Raw genomic sequence first — 23376 nt, 5'->3', positions numbered from 1 at the left:
CTACAAAGTTGATTGTATAGATATATTAACATATAAAATAATACTTATTCAAAAGTAGCATCATGGATATGAACTATAATTAATAATAAGACATATATACTCTAATATTATGGTGAATCTATACTGATTAAAAATAATAATAAAGTAAAAATAAAAAATATATAATATATGATATATAATATAAAATACACAATATAACATATAAGACATGTATACATAATACAATATATTGTAGAATATAATATACATCATAAATATGGTGTAGCATTCAGTACGGTGTATATATATGATGCATTCAGACCTATCTAAAAAATATATAGGTGTGTGTACCAATGCTTGAATACAGATCTGAATACGACATAAATTGTAAATATAGATATAAAATTGCTTTGTAACATTATAAGTGTGTAAATGAATATAATATAATGCATATGTATAAAATGTAATATGTGCTGGCCATGATGTCGAGAATATCTATGCATAAAAAATATACCAAAACAATGCATGTTGCATAGCTGGTGTAAAGCATGCATGCTTCTTTATATGGGAATGAAAAACCTAACTATACCTATGCAATGTAAAGGTAAGTGTGCCAAATTAACAGCACACGTAATCAACATACATAAACATTTATACCTAGTAATTCATATGCATATACTATACTTGCATCTCTATACATCTTTACATAAACTTATTAAAATCATGTATATTCATAAAAATAATAATAATCAGGTACATGTGTAGTCCAGCTAGTATGCTAATTAAATACTTGCTATTACTAAAATGTCATAATCCATATTGTATGGAAATATCTGAACTACAAAAGATAATTCTTATAACCGTATCAATCAATCATTTGTAAATATTAAAAAACATCATATAATGGACATTTACATATGTACAGAAATTAATTAGTCAATTATTCATGCTTATTAAACCTTTGTTGTTATATGTGTTTTTTAACTAAAGCTTAACATATTTCATATGCATAAAGCCAAGGTTCTGTATTATATAAATACCACTTAACAAACAGAATAAGTTTTAAAAGTATCTATTCATTGAATCATGTACATATTCAGAACATAATGTTGTTGATAGTATTATTAGTGGTATCACCAGCAGCATCAATTATATTGATACTATTTATTAATTTTTAATTTTCTGGCTTTAAGCATGGGTTTAATGGGAATTCTATCATTAAGCCCTGGTTCTAGATGTGCTCTCAGCCGTATAATCCATTTGCTCTCTTGTTGTTCAGTTAAATTACGTATAGGTCCTCTTCTAATGGTGGGAATATTTACTTGCATGACCATAAAGCTAAAATTATGTTGTTTATTATTATTCATTACATGCTTAGACAGTGCATTTCTGTCAGATCCTATTCTAATGTTGTAGTAGTGTTCTCTAATTCTCTCTCTCAGTCGCCTATCTGTTTTGCCCACATAAAAAGCTGGACACAACTGGCATTTAGCCAGGTATACTATATGTGTGGTCTCACAATTGGCGTTACAGTAGAATTTAAATGTATGTTGTGTGATGGGATGTGTAAAACTAGCTGATTGGTCTATAGTGTGACAAAAGTTACATTTACCACATGGTCTGGTCCTAGCCTTTAAATCACCATTTGATGCCATTGGATCAACTCTATTGGGTCCGCATAACATCCTATGTAAATTCAGTTTGTTTTTATATGTGAACTTAGGTACATTCCCTACTGTTCCTGAGATTAATGGGTCCTGATATACAACAAGGTCAGAATACAAGTCCCAATAAGGAAGAAGTTGTAAGAAGAAAGACACTTATATCCAATACTAGAAAAACAGAAAACAAAGAGATGGTCCCTTTCCCCATAGGGGAGAAATGGCCAGGAGGGGGGAGAGACAGATCCATGAGCCGGGGGAGGCAAAAAAGGAGAATGACGGACATAGAGCACACAGGGCCTACATTAAAGAAAATGTGGAACAAACATCTAACACATTAATTTGGAATATTTCCAGCAAAATCCTTACCAAACAAGAAATTGAAGTCTTAGAAAAAGGACTTACCTTTATACCTACAGCTAAAAGTGATATTACGGAAACGATTATAGATCTGAAATTATTTGTTAGAAATATACAGTTAAAAATAGACTATGGCAACGTTGGAATAACAATGGAGGAACATACTTTAAAAAAACCCAGTGCCTACATACCACCTTTACATCCATTGTTAGATGCATACTCCAGATTGGTTGAAGAAGAATTACATAAACATAATGAAAGTATACAGTATAATGTCAAAAAAGGTAATAGAAAAGGTCATAGAAACCTCACATATGGAGCTAGAAAGGCACTTCAAGAATTAAAAAACGACCATAGTATAATGATTAGACCAGCAGATAAGGGAGGGCCTACTGTTATTATGGATATGGAGAAGTATATATCCAGCATGAAAGTCATGCTGGAAGAAGAACAATATTACGAAGAAATTAATGACAGAAAGGTAGATATTATTGTCTCTAAAGTTCAGATGCAAATTACGAGCCTTTATCAAGAAGGTAGTATTAGTCCTGCACTATATAATTTTTGTCAGGTAGATAATCCTAGAATACCATGCATACAAGGTGTTCCTAAGATACACAAAAATCCTATGTCCCCCCCCATGAGACCGATAGTAGCAGGAAGGGGATGGATTACGGAACCGATATCCATATATATTGAATCTAAACTTAAACCTATAGTAGAAAAACATGCACATATCCTAAGGGATACTAAACAATTCTTGACCAAGTTATATGACTATATGAAAGAAGTCAAAGTTATACCTAATTATTGGTTAGTTACCATGGATGTCACATCGCTATTTACTAGCATCCCAAATAAACAAGGTATTGAATGTATACGTAGATGTTTAGTGACATACTATACCCCGCTACAAATAGATAAAATCTGTACATTAATGGATATGGTTTTGAATAATAACATCTTCACATTCCATCAGAAAATATACATACAAAGGGATGGCGTGGCTATGGGCACATCTTGTGCCAATAGCTACGCCAACCTAGTTATGGCAGATTGGGAGAGTAGGTTGTTGTTCAGCATGAATAACTTCAAAAAACATGTAGGATTTTATGTACGTTTTGTAGACGATTTGTTTCTGATTTGGAAATCAGATGAAAGAGAACTGGAAAGGTTTCTGAAAGAAATGAATTTAACAACTACATATCTAAAGTTTACGATGGCTGCATCAAAAAACCTTGTTCCGTATTTAGATGTATATGTAGAGAAGATATTAAATGGTTATATTAACACAGGAATTTATAGGAAAACCTGTCACAGAAGTTCATATTTGCATAGGGCAAGCATGCACCCTGGTTATGTATTCAAAAACGTGGTGAAAGGGCAAGCCATGCGCCTATCAAGGTTAAATTCTACACAGGAAGGATATATACAAAGTATACAGGAGTTAAAACAACAATTTACAGCCAGGTCATATAAATTACATGAAATAGATGAAGGTTTAATAGATATGGAAACATTAAGAGAAGGACGGGCATATCCTTATTTTGCTGACCAAAGTATGAGTAACAAACTACACGTAGAAGCAAGTAATAGTTATGTACAGGATAGTAGGCCTACAGCAACTATTTATTATACACAAGATGTTGACCATATTAAAAAGGCTTATACAAAATATTGGGATCTATTATTAATTGACCCATTAATCTCAGGAACAGTAGGGAATGTACCTAAGTTCACATATAAAAACAAACTGAATTTACATAGGATGTTATGCGGACCCAATAGAGTTGATCCAATGGCATCAAATGGTGATTTAAAGGCTAGGACCAGACCATGTGGTAAATGTAACTTTTGTCACACTATAGACCAATCAGCTAGTTTTACACATCCCATCACACAACGTACATTTAAATTCTACTGTAACGCCAATTGTGAGACCACACATATAGTATACCTGGCTAAATGCCAGTTGTGTCCAGCTTTTTATGTGGGCAAAACAGATAGGCGACTGAGAGAGAGAATTAGAGAACACTACTACAACATTAGAATAGGATCTGACAGAAATGCACTGTCTAAGCATGTAATGAATAATAATAAACAACATAATTTTAGCTTTATGGTCATGCAAGTAAATATTCCCACCATTAGAAGAGGACCTATACGTAATTTAACTGAACAACAAGAGAGCAAATGGATTATACGGCTGAGAGCACATCTAGAACCAGGGCTTAATGATAGAATTCCCATTAAACCCATGCTTAAAGCCAGACAATTAAAAATTAATAAATAGTATCAATATAATTGATGCTGCTGGTGATACCACTAATAATACTATCAACAACATTATGTTCTGAATATGTACATGATTCAATGAATAGATACTTTTAAAACTTATTCTGTTTGTTAAGTGGTATTTATATAATACAGAACCTTGGTTTTATGCATATGAAATATGTTAAGCTTTAGTTAAAAAACACATATAACAACAAAGGTTTAATAAGCATGAATAATTGACTAATTAATTTCTGTACATATGTAAATGTCCATTATATGATGTTTTTTAATATTTACAAATGATTGATTGATACGGTTATAAGAATTATCTTTTGTAGTTCAGATATTTCCATACAATATGGATTATGACATTTTTAGTAATAGCAAGTATTTAATTAGCATACTAGCTGGACTACACATGTACCTGATTATTATTATTTTTATGAATATACATGATTTTAATAAGTTTATGTAAAGATGTATAGAGATGCAAGTATAGTATATGCATATGAATTACTAGGTATAAATGTTTATGTATGTTGATTACGTGTGTGCTGTTAATTTGGCACACTTACCTTTACATTGCATAGGTATAGTTAGGTTTTTCATTCCCATATAAAGAAGCATGCATGCTTTACACCAGCTATGCAACATGCATTGTTTTGGTATATTTTTTATGCATAGATATTCTCGACATCATGGCCAGCACATATTACATTTTATACATATGCATTATATTATATTCATTTACACACTTATAATGTTACAAAGCAATTTTATATCTATATTTACAATTTATGTCGTATTCAGATCTGTATTCAAGCATTGGTACACACACCTATATATTTTTTAGATAGGTCTGAATGCATCATATATATACACCGTACTGAATGCTACACCATATTTATGATGTATATTATATTCTACAATATATTGTATTATGTATACATGTCTTATATGTTATATTGTGTATTTTATATTATATATCATATATTATATATTTTTTATTTTTACTTTATTATTATTTTTAATCAGTATAGATTCACCATAATATTAGAGTATATATGTCTTATTATTAATTATAGTTCATATCCATGATGCTACTTTTGAATAAGTATTATTTTATATGTTAATATATCTATACAATCAACTTTGTAGAGTTGCTACAACCAGAAATAATGATGCACCTTTAAGATAATTGAATTTCAGCAATTGTAACTATTGCAGGATATTGAGGGAAGTGATGTCACTAATTAAATTAGTATTTAAGGTGCAGTTTTAATGAAACTGTAATGTTTAATGGCCTGATGAAGCCTTTGGGTGAAAGTGCTTGCCGTTTAGTTCAATAAAAGCTTTTTATCACATATCGTACCAGTGTTGGGTCGATCCTGTTATCTAAGCCTTAAAGTATTAACGCTTGCTGAGGGCACCTGATAGAGCAGCGTTGGCTGTACCTATGATGAGAGATTGGATTTTTGACTTAACTGAAAGACTTTTACAGGAAAACCATTTTGTATACTTTGTATCTGTCCATTCGTAGAAGCGCAGCATTGGCTGCATTGAATAAGGAGAGCGTTTTCGCTGAAACCAACGAATCGAAAACCTGTTTTGTAAGCTGGTCTTTTAACTGTTTATAGAAGCATACTACACCACCGAAAAATCTGTTATGTATGCTGGCTCCTGCACTCGTTTTTAGAAGCGCATTATACGAGTGTATATCAGAACCAAACTACTTGGACCATACGGGACTTGACTAAGGTATGGACATATATAGGTAGTTTGTTTCTTACTACCTTTGGAGTATATAACCCGCTATTGATAACGCTAGCTCTTTGGTATTTAGCCCCGAGAAGGGAACTGAATATAGCTTTGCTATTGTGCTATTACAGCTCACAATTTTTTGCTGAGATTGCCAAGCACCTTGAATTCATATTTGAGACTGAGGCATTAAAGCCTATAGGATAGATATTGCCCCAAATATATTGGGATACATCTGCCACACAGCTACCCCACCATTATACTTTATATTAATTTAACTTTATACTGGGTACGCATTTCAAACAGCCAAAATACTTTTGTTTTTTATATTTTTCAATTGTATTCCTGTCCCTCCACCTACTATTACTGACTATTACTTACACTGTCATTGTTTGCACTGTGCCTACCTTTGACATAACTCTTTCATTCCTAACTCACATATTTACCTGTTTCATTCCCACTACACTCAATCTCTTCTCTTCTCATTCTGTTGTAAACATGCCTCTCACTTTTTCACATTGTCCTGGTCTAGTTCAAACCTTTACCTTATCAGATATATATTTGTGTCTTTGCAACATTATATTATAATTGTTAATGTAATGTGTGCTTGTTTTGTTATTGCTACTTGTATTTTTATTTCATTGTACAATAATGTCTTATAATATTATTTGTGCTCATATTGTTATTGCTACTTGCATTTTATTTTATTGTGTAATACTGTCTTTCTATTCCTAGATGGCCAGGGTCATGTCTGAAAAGGTCTTTCGACCAGTGCACCTACCTTGTTAAGAGATGTAAAAAAATGATAATAGCAAAAGTCAGTGTCAGTGGTGCAGTGGGTAGCCCACACACCTTTGGTGTAGAAGTCTGTGGGTTCTATTCCCAAACCAACGCTACTGCTTGATGACAGTACAGTGCACTGTAAGGAGGGTGCTGGGCTATTGTGTTCCTGAGTGTGCTCCCCTTCAGATTGGATGCTAAACTAAAATGCCATCTGGTTGAGTTGGTGGTAGATCACATAGCATGCATCACAAAGAGTAGGGGATCCTTTATTTATATGCCGAAAGAACTATTTGCAAAATATTTACAATTGTACAATATATATATATATATATATATATATATATAAGGATTCACTTTATAATCTCAAAATACTGAAACCTCAAACTTCAGTTTTTCGAGATCATGAAATCGAATCCACACAACACCAAAACCGCGAAGCCCAAAACCGCAAAATTCAAAATACCTAAAACACAGCACACACCAGACCACACATATACCACAACACCCACATCACAACATAAACAAAACAACACACATCCACAAACCTACAACACAAATAAATGATATATATATGTATATACAAATCTATTTTCACATATTCAAAATTTCCTTTACAATCATTCTAAATATTTATCCACATTAGACACCCACTCCTTTTCCATAACCACCGTCTGATTTTACTTAATATTGTTGCTAAATCCATTTACCAGTAAATATAATTTTACTTATTCTTTCATTCCATATAATACATATAACATAAAATAACTTTTTATCTATTATTTTAATATATTCTTTACTTCTATTCTTATAATATCCATACTTAATCATATCCATGTTTATTTTATCCAATTCTTTTATATCTTTGAAAAAAATCTTCTTTTCATAGCTTTCCCCATAAGCTTTTACTCTTTTACATTTCTAAAACATGCTCTGTAGTTTCTTCTTCTTGACAATGTAAACATACTATGTCACTTTTCTTTTTGTATGGCATATTTCCTTTTACTGGCAATTTATCTATTATTAGTTTCCACAAAAAGTCTTGATGTTCTACTTTCTGGTTACATCATTTGCTTCATATTTTATAGCTTTAATTATTTTCATCTGTTAGATTTTTTCCATGCTTTTACATAGTAATGCTTTATCATTACATTCTTATACCATAGTTTTCTATCTTTTTCTATATCATCAGTTTTTATTTTCCATAAAAATATTTTTTCTTGGTAACATTTTATTTCTTCATTTATATACTCTGTTTCTCTTTTACTATTTTGTCATATTTATATTTATACAATTTTACTATTAATCTCTCATCTTTTTCATTTATCCATTTTAACATTTTATACAAATGTAATGAAGCAACATATAGGTTCATAGGTTCATAGGTAGGTGCTAGGCTATCGGCCCAATGACCTACGTAAGCCTAGCCAGCAAAGTTCCATAGCTTATGCCACCCAAGAAATTTATTTTCCTGTGCCACTGTCGAGCAGAGAGACAGAAGTGATCCCCGGGGTGTATTTTCTGTTTCCCATCCACTCATCAAGATTTTTCTTGAAGAGTGCTAATGAAGAACTTTGCTTGACATAGAAGGGTAGCTTGTTCCAGAGTATAGGAAGTCTCTGGGACAGGAATCTATCCCTCCAGCATGTCCTGTTTATTGTGGTGACAAGGTTTAGGTCCCTAGATCGTGTAGCTCGGAGGGATTTCTTTAGGTGTAGCATGTCCAAAAGCTCTGGGTTTGACATAGCTTTATATGTTAGGCAGAGATCACCTCAGAGTAGGTGATATGCTACGGAGTAAAGCTGGAGTTTTTTGAGGCGGTCAGTGTAGGGCATTTGTTTGAGGCCAGTAATCCTCTTTGTGAGGTACTTCTGTGGTGTTTCCAGCTGCTGCAGATGTCTTGTGAGGTACATTCCAAAAGGGGCGTTGTACTCTATAATAGGTCTAATGAGTGACAAATAGAGGGGAACAATGACCTCTTTTTTTCTGGATAAGAACCCTTTTATGATGAGGTGTGCCACGTAGAAGGACTTCCTGACTACTGTGGCGATGTGACTATCAAAGGAGAGACTATTGTCCACCTGGGTCCCAAGGTGTCTTATCACGCATTCGGTGTTAAGTAGATTGCTGCCTATGTGGTAGTTCATGGGTACAGAGTTTTTACCAAAGGGGATGACACTGCACTTTTTGGCATTGAGCTTGAGGCCATGGCTCTGACACCAGACATCTGTCTCAGTGAGGCCCTTCTGTAGGATGTCCACATCATTTGGGGACTTGACTATGGCTCCTAGTTTGCAGTCATCTGTGAACTTCATTAGCCAGTGGCCTTCTGTGTTAGCCTGTACTTCAGAGAAGTAGATACCAAACAGGAGAGGTCCCAGGACGGAACCCTGTGATACTCCACTTGTCACTGCTTTGAGGTCAGATTTGGAGTCTGCAACTTTTACAGTGTGGGTTCTGTCAGTGAGCCAGCTGGCAACCCATCTTGTGACATAGAGATTTATACCTAGTTTAGTGAGTTTAGCTATAATTCCAGAATGGGGGATGGTGTCAAAAGCCTTGGCGAGGTCAAGATAGGCTTGCCTTACCCTCATCCACGGCTTTGGTGACTGCCTCAAAGAAGTCGATCAGGTTCAGGAGGCATGATCTGCCTTTCACAAACCCAAACTGGGTGGGATCCAGAGTTTGGAGGTTACCAATGTCTTTGTTTATGAGTTCCATGATGATACATTCCATGGCCTTGCAGACCAGGCTCATCAGGCTAATAGGTCGATAGTTCCTGGGATCAGTGGTGGCTCCCCCTTTGTGGAGTGGGATAACTGTTGCTGTGCGCCATTCAGTGGGCACAAAGCCTGATGCGAGGCTATTATTGAACATGGTGCTTAAGGGAGGAGCCAGTTCATTGTGAAGTTCATGTAAAATGCAGCCTGGGATGTTAAACCTAAACCTCCTTCTTCTTTATTTACATACAAAACTCCTCTTTTTACTGAGTTTTTATCTACAACCCAATATTTATAAGATCATCGTGGGTTACTAGGTTAAAGGCCCCAGGGCTCTTAAAAGCTTAGCCAACTTCAACCCGTGTTCCCAAAGGTGTCTGGTTTAAGCAGACACTAAAATCAGCACCTATTGCCCCTGTCCAAGAGGGACACAGGTGGAACCTATTGGGCGAATTTCCAGTTATCCATCCAATCGTCCAAATTACATGTAAATAGGGCCAACAAGGGGCTTTGTTTAACATGAATAGGAAGCTTGTTCCAAAAGTGGGTCAACTTCTGTGAGACACATCTGTCTCTCCAGCAATTTCTGTTGATATCACGTTAGGTTAAGGTCCTTTGAGTGAGTGATCCGTGTGCCATTTGACTTGCGAATGTGCAGCATTTCCATTAAAGCTTGGTCAAAGATTGCTCTGTATGCAAGGCACAGGTTGCCTGTGAGCAGTCTGTATGACACAGAGTAAAATGACAATGATTTCAATCTGTCTGAATAAGAGATCTTGAAGACCCTGAATTTTCTTTGTAAGGAACCTTTGTGGTCTTTCCAAGTGCTGCAGGTGTTTGGAAAGGAACCAAAGGGAGTGTTGTACACTATTATTGCCCTGATGAGGGAAGAGTACAGGGGGGTTATGACCACTTTTTTTCTGGAGGCAATTCCCTTACTTATGAGATGAGCAGTATGAAATGCCCTTCTTACTACTGTGGAGACATGGTGATCAAAGTTAAGCTGACTGTCAACCTGTGTTTTCAGATCAGTCACCATTGACTGTGTGCTTAGGGAATTGCTATTGATGTGGTAGTTTGCAGGAACATCACCCTTGCAGAAGGGGATAATGATGCTGTTTTTTGCATTAAGTTTAAGACCATGTCTTTGGCACCAGTCATTAGTTTGCGTAAGACCTTCTTGCAGGATGTTGACATTGCTAGGGGTTTCAATGATTGCTCCCAGTTTGCAGTCATCAACAAACTTTGTCAGCCACAGTCCTTTAGTTTTAGCCTGTACTTCAGAGAAGTAGAGTTCAAACACTAGGGGTCCCAGAACCAATCCCTGTGGAACACCACTGGTTACGGGTCTGCTGGAGGAGGTTGAGTCCCCTATTTTGACTATATGAGTTGTGACAGTGAGCCAGTTTGCAACCTAGCTGACAATATATGGGTTGATATCCAGCTGGGTGAGTTTATCAATGATGCCTGAGTGGGGAATTGTGTCAAAGGATCGGGGGATTGTGTCAAAGGCTTGGCTAAGTCTAGGTAGGCCATATGCACAGATTTGCCCTTGTCTAGGGCTTTGGTGACTGTCTTGAAGAAGTCCACCAAGTTTAACAGGCATGATCACCCCTTGACAAAGCCAAACTGGGTGGGGTTGAGCATTTGGAGATTTCCTATATCTTTGTTATAAGGTCCATGATGATTTATTCCATGGCCTTGCAGATAAGGCTGGTCAGGCTAATGGTGTATAGTTCCCTGGGTCCGTGGATACACCCCCTTTGTGCAAAGGGATGCCAGTAGCTGTTTTTCATTCTGCTCAGACAAAACCAGTGCTTAGGCTGTAACTGAAAAGTGTGCACAATAGTGATGCTAATTCCTATTTTAACCTATGTAGAACACAGCCTGGGATGTTATCTTGTCCCATAGAGGCTGTATTTTTGGCCTTGGAGAGGGCATTTAAGACCTGCTACTCAAAGATACTAGGTGGGGAACAGGTGTTAGGGATGCTTTGGGGTATATGTGGTGAGGACAGGGATTGAAGTTTTCACTGAATCTGTCAGCCAGCAGGTTTGCTATATCCACAGGTTCTATATATGTAGTATTATGAGTTCAGTGTAGATCTGGGTCTTACCTTTGAGGTTATGGATGTAACTAAAGAACGCCTTGCTGTTATCTTTAGTTAGGAAAGCTAATTCAGATTTGTAGTTAGCTTTGGAGGACTTCACTAGGAGTCTTATTTGCTTGTTTAAGTTGAGGAGGGAGTGTTTTCAGTTTTGAGACCATTCTTTCCTACTCTTTCTCCTGTTGTATAGCCTATAAATGGCAATTGTTATCCACCAGGCAGGTTTGTTTTTCCTTGAAGATCTTGCTTTGGTTCTATCAGGTCTGGCAGAGTCAATCCAAGTGTACAAGTGCTTGTATAAATCATTGGTGTATAACTCAGCATAGGTGTCTGTTCCATCATTGGAGGGATGGGCTAGGAAGCTATTTATGCCATCATGTAAGAGGTTGTAATTGGCCTTGGAGAAGTTTTTTAGTGTAGTTGTTGCTGGGGGGGGGGGGTGGATCTTTGTGTTATAGTTACTTCTAGTGAGACTGATTTGTGGTCAAATTTCACCAGGGATGGCCACACATTGGGGATGGTGCAGCAGTCCCCCATGTTGATGCACACCAGGTCCAGGATGTTTGAGCCCTTTGTGGGTGTGTCAATCAGCTAGTCCTGGGCACTGGAGTTAATGAAGTCCAGAAACCCTTGGGCAAGTGAGTTAGAACATGTATAATTTACCTAATATATGGACGGGTAATTAAAGTCACCAAAAAACAGGGTGTTTGGTTGTATCTTGATTGACTTAAGTAGATCCAAGTAGGTTCAGTGGATGTCCTGATTCATGGAGTTGGCACTATAGCTGGCAATGACCTGAAAAGGGGTCTTACCTACAGTCAATTGCACCTGAAGTAATTCAAGGGAATCATGCTGTTTAACCAATCTAGAGGTGTATTTATCTTTAATGAATATTGATATACCACTTCCTTTAGTTCTCATGCCTTCAGTTTGTGGTCTGAATGTGTGGAAGGAAATGTAACCTGATACAGCTGGGGTGCTCTCTGCAGCCTTAAACCAGGTCTCAATGACTGCAGAAATGTCAGCATCTTCCAGGGAGAGGACTGCTTCCAGTGAGTGTAGTTTCTGCTTTAGACTCCTAGCATTTAGTAGCATAACCTTGAAGGTTGTTTTTAGAGGGCATTTTTACAGGTTTGTTTTATTTCTTCTGTTGTTTTTCCCATTGGATTCAAGTTACATCTTATTCCCAGATTTTATACCTAACACAGAAGTTTAATTAATTGTAAAACATATACCACCTATTTTGCTACATCACTTAAGCCTTTACATTTCTCTTTATTTAAAGCCATCCCTATCACATTGAGACCCTCATTTGTGCAAAATATTACTTCTTTTATCCAAATTTTGATTTTTGTAATTATTATAATGTCATCTGCATATGTTAACCGAAGTAGAATTCTTAAACCTTCAGCTGTTATACACCCTGCCTCCTTCATTTTGTAATTTATTTGATATACTATCACATTTATAACTAACGCAAATGGTATATATCCCTGTCTTATACCAGTCTTCATATGTATCTCTTGGTTTAACTAGCCATTTACAAGTTTTTTTTTACTTTATTATTACTATATACTGACATACATAATTTCCTAATTTCCCATTCATATTATATTCTTTCATTTCTACCCATGCAATTTCATGTCCAATTATGTCAAATGCCTTATTAATGTCTCCTACTATGATTTTTGCTTCTTCTTTTCTGTTTATATCATCCACAGTTTCTCTATCATTAATAATTCTTGACAACCACCCCTTCATACTATATATACTATCTTCCATAACATTTTCCATTTTAATTTCAAATCTCTTTTGTATTATTTTCATAAATAATCATTATTACTCAATACTATCAGTCTCCATTTTTTAATTGTCTTCTATTTTCTTTCTTCCATGAAATTAAGTGTTTTACTGCATAATTATTTGTGCATAAAATCTTCATTTAACCATTCATTCAAAATCTTTAAAAAATATATTTTTGCCAGTCCCTTAAATTTTTATGCATTTCTCACCCTATTCCATCTGGTCCTGCAAGTTAATCTGTATTTACTAGTCTTAATACTTTTCTAGCTTATTTAAATAAATCTCCTTTTCCAACTCTTTATTCTTTTTTTCTGTTAACTTTTTACTTTCCATGTTTTTTCACTGCCTTCTTTTTTCTTTAAACATTTCTTGTACATATTGTACTACATTATTCATAATATTTTCCAGCGTTATTTCTATTTCTCTTTTCACATTTTTTATTTCTCTCATTATACTATCTTCCTTTACTAATCTGCAATACTTCTTCTCTTTTTCCTTGTAAAAATATATTTGCTTATATACCAGTTTTTATATTTTTTCTTGATTTATTTTCTTTGTCAAAGTACTTTTATCATGTTCTAAATTTCCTAATGCATTGTTATATGTTCTTTTCTACTTTTCTCACATCATGTTGCCATTGTAAAAAACATTTTTTATATTTTTCCTTAAATATCATCCACCATTCAGACCAATTTTTATAACATGTTTCATAGTAATTTGATCTTTTCATAACTGTAGTACTAATCTATTTCCTTCTTCAGTCCATGATTTCTCATTTATCTTTCATATTACTTTGCCTATTTTTATATATTCTTGTTTCCCTTTATATATTCCTTGTTTCCCTTTATCTCTAGTCATACTGTAAGATGATCAAAAAATCCTGTTTCAACTACTTCCCCTTATCCTATAACTAAACCTTCAGATACTGAAAAATAATCTATTTCAGCTCTACGGATACTCTTTTTGAAGTCCATGGAGTTTTGTCTCAAACTTTTAACTTACCACATCTTGTAACTTCTAACATTTTTCTTATATAATTTTCTTTCTTTTTATGCTTATCTCTTAAATCAAAATTAAAGTCTGCTGTTATTATAGCATTCATATTTATCACCACAGTCTAAAATCTGATGAAATAAGTTTCCCCTTTCTTAACAATTAGTATAAACATATAATGTTATAATTATACATACCTGCTCTTTCCATTTTACATCTACAATGGTTAATCTTCTCATTTTTGCTAAAGTTACATCTAATATCTTTACTGTATTTCTACAGAATATGGCTATTAAAGATCATTTCTAATTTCCTAGATGACAGATTATCTTTTCTCCCCATAGTTTCTCTGTTTATAATCTTTCTTCATTTGTTAAAAACCTTGTGTTTTTTAATATAATTTTATCTACATCACATGTATTACAGGTCAGGTTTACCTATAAAACAGCGATCTCAACATGATCAACCACGCTTCCATGAACTCCGAAATGCGAACGTCCCAAATGTCGAAAAACATATATGCGAATGGCTAAATCTCGCACCTTTTTGACCCATGGTAGCACTAGTGTGGAGATGTGGAGCGGCCGGAAACATCAAAATTCGACATTAATTCGATATTTAAGATGTATTGCAGATTCAAATTCATGGAAAACGTGTCGACGAAGTGGTAGGTTGATCATATGTGATCGACGATATAAAGGTAAACCGTATTACACCACTCCAAAATCCCTATTCTTCTTACTATATTCTTTATACTATTCACATTTACAGAAACACTCTAAAATTTTCATTTCCCTTTGATAGAGTCATGGTTTCATAAGTTCATAGCTAGGCTAGGTTTCTTAATAGGTCATTCTAAGTCTATCCAATTCCCCCCCAAAGGTGAGAATCAAACACTATATCTTGTATCTGTGAATCAAACACCTTAACCATCATACCAGCTCCCACTAATTAGCTGTATGTATTCTTTTTCATCCATTTCCTTTTTTTTTCTTTTGTACTTATCCCTTTATTTTTTTTCTGCCTTTTACCCTTTTACTAATGCATTTTTTTTATTTTATTACTTCCAAATTTATGTCTTCAACACTTATTTCAGAACCATCTTCTATGTCCTCTTTATTATTTTTTCTCATCTATTTTTCTACCACTTCTAAAATGTCTTCTGTTTGTTCATTTTCATGTCTTTCTTTTTCTTTTGCATTAGTCTTATTTTCATGTTTGCAATTCATCCACAAATGTTCAATTTTATTACATCTGTAACATTTCAATTCAATTTTTTATATTATGTCTCATTTGCCTAACGATATAACATTTTCTTTTGTCACACTTACTAACAAATGTCCTTCTTTTCCACAAAAAAATGTTTTGAGTTGTCCCCAGTTTTTATTACAACACTACTATTCTCCTCCACATTTATCATGCTTGATATATGTATAACTTTTTGTCTTTCTATTTTTAACACAATATTACAATCCCAGTCATCAGTCCATAAACCCTTTTTGTCATAAATGTTTGCAATGTTAAGTACCTCTTTACATAAAGTTTTCAAATGCCCCTTCAAAGTCTGTCTTTTTAGCTCTGTTCAAAATTGTACATGGGTTTTCTTTTTTATTTCCCTGTTAAATGCTTTTATCACATAAAGATTCCTTGGGTTATTGTTTTTCTTTTTTTCATATTCTACAAGAAAATTTTCCATTTGAAAAAACAGTCTAAAATATAATGTCACAAAATGTCTCTTTGTTAGTAATAATACCTCTTACCTCATATGCTTTTATACTCAAAGGAGCTTCATACCTGTCCATTTCTTTGTCTTCTTTACTTTGAATCCTTACCACGTACTTCGTTTTTTCATTTTCTTCTGCCTTCTTTTCTGCTACTCCACATTTGCCTTCTTTTACTTTCTCTGCATATATTTTCATCTCTATCTCACCACTATTCTTCAGGACTATCTCTGCATCCTTCTTTTGTATTTTCTCCATAATGTCCTTCCAGAAAACATCTGCTTCATTTTCTGGCTCACTTTACACCACCATTTTTTTAAGTAAATCATCCTGCAACCCTCTCGACCGGAGGGTTGTAATTATACATTCATCATTTGCTGACTTATCTCCATTAAACAGATTTCTTTGAAATATTTCCTCAGACTCCTGCACACATTCTCTTGTATTGATATTTGCTTTCTCCTCAATTTCTTTAATTACTCCATCATATCATTCTCTCTCCATCTGCTTCCTTGTTTCTTTGGAACAGAAACAGGAAATGTTCCTCCAAATTGGGTCCGACTCCCCACAGTGATGAGTAGGGAAATTCCTCAAAGCCCTGGCCAAATTTCCCCTTTAGTATAAATACCACCTTGTGTGTCCCCTGAAAACAGGCTACTAGCCTAGTGGGACTAATCCAGTCAACAAAAAAAATAAATGATATCCAACAACTAGTGCACAATAAGCATGAGCCCATAAATTGTGATATATACACAACAGTGATGATTACTGAAAAAGTTAAAAAATAAAACAGTAATAAATATATAGGTGATATAATATGTTGACAGTCTGTCTTAACTCATAAGCTCCATGTGGAAACATGTTCCCTCTCTTGTTATGGTGACACTGATGTTAATATCAGTAGTGTTGTGTAGGCAGGATCATACCTCTTCCACAATAAAGTAGATTTGACATTAAATTGATAGCTTTCATTAGGTTGCTATGACTGAGAATTAATGAGTCAATTCCAAGAGATCTCTGATCATTCATTCAGTTGTGCAAATTACAACAGTACTGAAAACTGAAGATATTGGGACTCTAAGAATAGAAAAAGAGAAGCCAGATAAAACAGAGGAAGAGATATGTGGAACAGATCATCAATTTATTTCTGGATAAATTAACAATTTGTAACACTGGTGCTGAGGTATGGTGTGAAAAAAAAATTATATAATCATACAACTGCAGCAGTTATTATGAATCCCATTTTTTGATCTCAGTACATTGAACACTGGAACATAGGAACATACTACGCATGTGATCACAGGGACCATAAGATGCCTAGCCGTACACACATTTAAGCAGAGAAACTTAATAGTTCTTACCCCCCTTTTCAAGCACTTAGTAGTGCTCACATCTCAAACTGAGCAGGGCTATACATAACTCAGGTATAATTTTGTATCTAAAGTAACAATGGTGTTACTGCCAAAATTTAAATAATCAAACACACAAAGAAACTTAAAGAAACAGCATTATAGGTGTAACCTATGTGTTATAAATATTAAGAACAAAATATAAAAGACTTACTATCATAGTAATGGTCTAACATACTCTATACATCTAAGTGTAATATAATAATATAATAATATACACACATATATATAATTAATTTACTCATATCTAAAATATGCAATAAAAATTGCAGTATAAATGCAACAAATGTAATAAATATAATAAAAAATATACTTTTGTATATATTCTTTAGTTAATTATGTATGCAAATTTAGATGAGTATATCTTATTGTTTCTATATAAAAATTCTTTTTATTATATTTATTGCATTTGTTGCATTTATACTGCAATTTTTATTACATATTTTAGATATGAGTAAATTAATTATATATATGTATGTATATTATTATATTACACTTAGATGTATAGAGTATGTTAGACCATTACTATGATAGTAAGTCTTTTATATTTTGTTCTTAATATTTATAACACATAGGTTACACCTATAGTGCTGTTTCTTTAATGATTTGATGATGTATCCTATTTAAATGTAATAGTATTGTTGTAGTGTTATACTGATGAAGGGTGTAGACCCGAAAGCTTTATTCATTAAACTTTTTAAGGTGTGATATCTTTGTACATAATTTTGTATCTACCCATTAAATGATGGCCAAAATAATCCAACCAGTGTTTTGCAGGGAGACTATACTCCCCACACCCCACTTCAAATATACTAACTCCAAGACTGTACAAAAGGAAGGTAAAAGGGAATGTTTTAACCCTAAATGTTTTACAATCCCACTGGTTTACGAGGGGTGCAGTCAGTAATAGTGTAGATGGAGATACAGCTGCTCTGACAAATTTCATTTCAGCAACGCAGTGATTAAATAGAAGGCTAGATCTGAAGAAACACAGTGCCAGTAGAAAAATACAAAACAGGGTCAGAAAAGATGAAGCTGGAGACTTAAAAAAGTAGAAGATACAGAGCAACGAAAGAGAAACAGAAAGACTAACACCAACAGACCATGATGGAGGCAAACAGAAGAAACTACATAAGTAAACAATTAAATTGCAACCTTAAAGTTATGATGTCAGAGGAGGACAGAATATTTGTTATTTGTGAACAAAAAGTTATAGTGGAAAATAGTCTGTCATATTAATTCCACCAGTTGTCTTGAGTGAAGTCCGGAAGAGTGGTATTTAATAATATTTGTCCTCATTGACAAACTGTGCACCATTGAAATCAAAATTTGGAATGTGGAAATTATTTATACAGGGTAATTCTCAACGTGTTTACAATTTTTGTAAGCTGTTCAAACAAAGTAAATTTTGGGTAAAGTGCAACAATCTTATGTGTCCATGATTCTAATACTAATAATGAAGTTACTTATTTCTGGTGTTAGCCAAAGCACAAAGAAAAACTCTTCAAAAACTAGGGATGCTTTACAGAGCCCAAAACTTCATGACCAATGCAACTAAAGCTACATTTGCCACTACTTATCTCCTCCCAGCACTTCTTTATGGTTCTGCTATCCCTACTAATGTACAGGCATTACAAAAATCTAACCATAAACAGTGCTATAAAAATTGCTAAATTTGCACAAAATACACCTTTCAAAACCCACCACTGTATAGCACTAAAAACCTAAATTGGTTAGAAGTACACCTTCAACTAACATATACACGGATTCTTACCACATATAAAATTATCCAGAATCCATCTGCTTGTCCAGCACTGACATTCTAAAGGACTATGCTTCTAGTTGGTCATTATGATTCAGTGATCAAAAACTCCCATCTGTTCACAAACCTATCAAATATGCTGAGCATTTTATGTATCTGTACTATATTACTAAGCCCTGGAACTGCTTATCTGTATCCATCAGGTCAATATTCTCTCTCCCATCCTTCAAAACCATTCTGAAAGACTTCCTAGCCAAAACCTGGCTCTTTTCTTGCTCAATACCAGGATAAAGTATATCTCTAAATATGAACAAACACCTATTCATACCTTCATCTACTTACTCCCCCATTTTTACTCACTTCCTAACTTCTGTCAAATTCCCTCCTCTGGCTTTCTCTATAAATATACTTTTGTATTGCAATTCCTGTTTGTATTATTCTAACTTACCATTAGCTTTTCTATAAACTGGCTAGAATTTATCTGAGTATTAATTGTCATATAACTTGTATCTGTTCTTAACCAATGTTTTCATGTTATGCCTAATTTGTTTAATTGCTTAAACTGTATTTGTTTTTTGTATTATTTTTAAATACTGTAAAATTATTATTACCTGCGGTGGTGGTGCTGCGGTAGCATTGTCGCCTCACAGTAAGACACTGTCTGGTTCGATTCTCAGCTAGAGCGTCTTCTGCATGGAGATGTGTGAATGGGCGTACCTTCATTGAAGGTTGTGTGACAGGTCTGGTAACATGGCATGGAAAAATCAGCTACCAATCATTAGCGGACTAGAGTTCCGCTGTGGTGACCCTTAACCGGGAAAAGACACAACAACAACTGTAAAATTATTATTCTCAAAATATTTTGTAATACTTTGGAGCATGTCTCCCTGGGTATCCCCTGAAAATAGGCTCTGACCCAGTCGGACTTTCATGGTAATCAAATGTCAGTAAAGTAATAATTAAATAAATACATAAATGTATGATAATTGTCTTTTGCCTGTGTGTTCTGGCTAATTATCTTTGCTTGAAATAAATCCTTTACCCTAGTATCTGCTTCACTGTCCTTTTAAGTTGCTTCTAGGATGTAATAGGTCATGCTGAAGTAGGTCATGGTGGCAAATAAAAGGTGTGGACTGAACAGTCAGTGCGCCCTGTAATATCACTGTATAGCCTCCTTTTTGTCCTCCTGAATTCTATGTTGGATATCAGCAATTCCATCCATCCACTACTTCTTTTTCTTCTGTTTCAGAATTAGTATATTATAAATACTTGTTAAATAGCATTTCCTTGACCCAGTGGAACATTTTGCTGTTACAAATGTCAGTTGTAGCTCTATAAATTTATAATTCTTAAAACTGTCAATTATTCACCTTACTATCCAGATTTTGCTTTAAGTTTTCCTACTCAGAATGCCAATTAAAGTTTTAACAACAGTTTCTATCTTCAGGAATATATGCTTTACTTCAGGTTCAGGGCAATTCAGTCCATAATAATGGGTTACTATGTATGCAGTCACATTTAAATCAGGACCAAGTCCAATGGAAACAATGTAACAAACTGCCTGATCTGTCGAAACCTAAAAATAACTAAATAAATAAATATATACAAAGAATGAAGTTGCAAAAAATTGATAATGAGAAAGTTATTAAGCATGGTGCTACAACTGCAGCACAACTTGAAAGAAAAGAACAGAAACAAAAACTGTTCTATTAACTTTTTAAGTGACTTTAGGATAATATTTAAATAATATCCCTCATGCCTAGTGCCCCCACTCGTACATCTTTCTTTCTGCAAAGCTGTTGCTCTATTAAATTTTAAGTGAGTTAAGAGTATCCCTGGTATCTAATGCAATTCAGAGACATATGAACCACATTGAGAAACCTCAGTATTGGCTAATTTGTAGGTCTCTGAATTGTGTGATGTTATCACTGGTGCAAATCCGCACTTTCCTGGGGTAATCACATCTGGTTTGCTGTGCATCATGTTGTCACAGGCATCCCCCAGAAACACACACACACACACACACACACACATACACACACACACACACACACACACACACACACACACACACACACACACACACACACACACATATACGCATACTAACACTCACTGCCCTGATGTAGCCTCTTATTTTTCCCTGTTTTCCTTGTCCCTGTTAAATCACAGATGATTACAATCGGCCAGTGATGCCAGGCATTAGAGTTTCACTCTTCTTATTTTTCAGAAAGTACATCATAATGCTAGATCTGTTGCTCTATTAACTTTTTAAGTGACATTAAGTAATATTTCAGAATTTTCCCTGATATCATCTAGTGGTCCTCCTGGCTTTGTCCAGAAGTCTTGAGCATGGCCGTTTAGAAGTACGGCAGCTACCTTGATATGGACATGCCTCCATCCTTCACAACTGTCCCTAATTTTACAGAACACCCCTGATTTTACCTCACATACCTGCTCTCTTCCTCCTAAGTCATGGACTACTACATCCACTCAATAATGCCAGACTTTAGAATTTCATGCTTCTTATTGTACAGAAAATACATCAGGATGTAAATCCTTTTACGTTTTTAAATCCTTAGCATAGTGGACTAAAGCTCTGCCATGTTAATGAGCTACTGTCTGTCAAGGGTACAACATTTGAAATCTGTTAACTTTTTAAGTGACTTAGGATAATATTTAACAAGGGTTCCTGGTGGCTAGTGTTAGTGCAGAGGAATACAGCTCAATCTTGTCAATGAATTGCTTTCTCAGTCAAGGATACAGGGTTTGAATCTTGTTCTATTAACTTTTTAAGTGACTTTAGTTGATATTTAATGAGTGTTCTTGATGTCCAGTGCCCCCATATGTCTTTTGTGCTGCAAATATTCCTGTTGTTTTATTAATTTTTTAGATGACTTAGGGTAATATTAAAAACTCTCTGATGTTTGGTGTCCACCCCAAATATTTAAGGGGAACTTAGAGATATGGCAACCTCCCCACACATGCATGGATGCATGTATGCACACACATACACACACACAGGCACACACACGAACGTGGACACACACACACACAGACACACAGACACACACACACACACACACACACACACACACACACACACACACACACACACACAGACACACACACACACACACACACACACCCACACACACACACACACACACACACACACACACACACACACACACACACAGACACACAGACACACACACACACACACACACACACACACACACACACACACACACGCACACACACACATACATATACGCATACTAACACTCACTGTAGATTGTCCCCACCTGATCACACTCACAGACAGACTTGCCCATCTCTTGCAGTCACACACACCTACCCTGCCTGTCCCCTAACCTACCCCCATGTTGTTACCACTGTTACTCAGTTAGGTTGGGATGCGTGGCTATGGTTATAAAGGCTTATAAAGGTCCTGGTCATCGTTAGCCTAATATACACCCATGAACATATGATCAGACAGACAGACACACATACACACTCACATGATAATACTCATCCCTCTATATATACTCACACATTAACCCATATACACACACACACACACACACACACACACACGCACACACACACACACTCACACACACACACACACACACACACACACACACACACACACACACACACACACACACAACAGTATATATTCACACATTAACCCATACACACACAGTATATACTATACACACACACACACACACACACACACACACACACACACACACACACACAGTATATATTCACACATTAACCCATACACACACAGTATATACACACACACACACACACGCAACACGCACACACGCACACACACACACACACACACACACACACACACACACACACACACACACACACACACACACACACACAGTATATATTCACACATTAACCCATACACACACACAGTATATACACACACACACACACACACACACACACACACACACACACACACACACACACACACACACACACACACATGTACATTGACCCCAGTAATTCAT

Source organism: Protopterus annectens, chromosome 2.part2 (assembly GCF_019279795.1).
Source record: "Protopterus annectens isolate FY-2018-M chromosome 2.part2, PAN1.0, whole genome shotgun sequence".
Lineage (NCBI taxonomy): Eukaryota > Metazoa > Chordata > Ceratodontiformes > Protopteridae > Protopterus > Protopterus annectens.
This window is presented reverse-complemented; position numbering follows the sequence as displayed.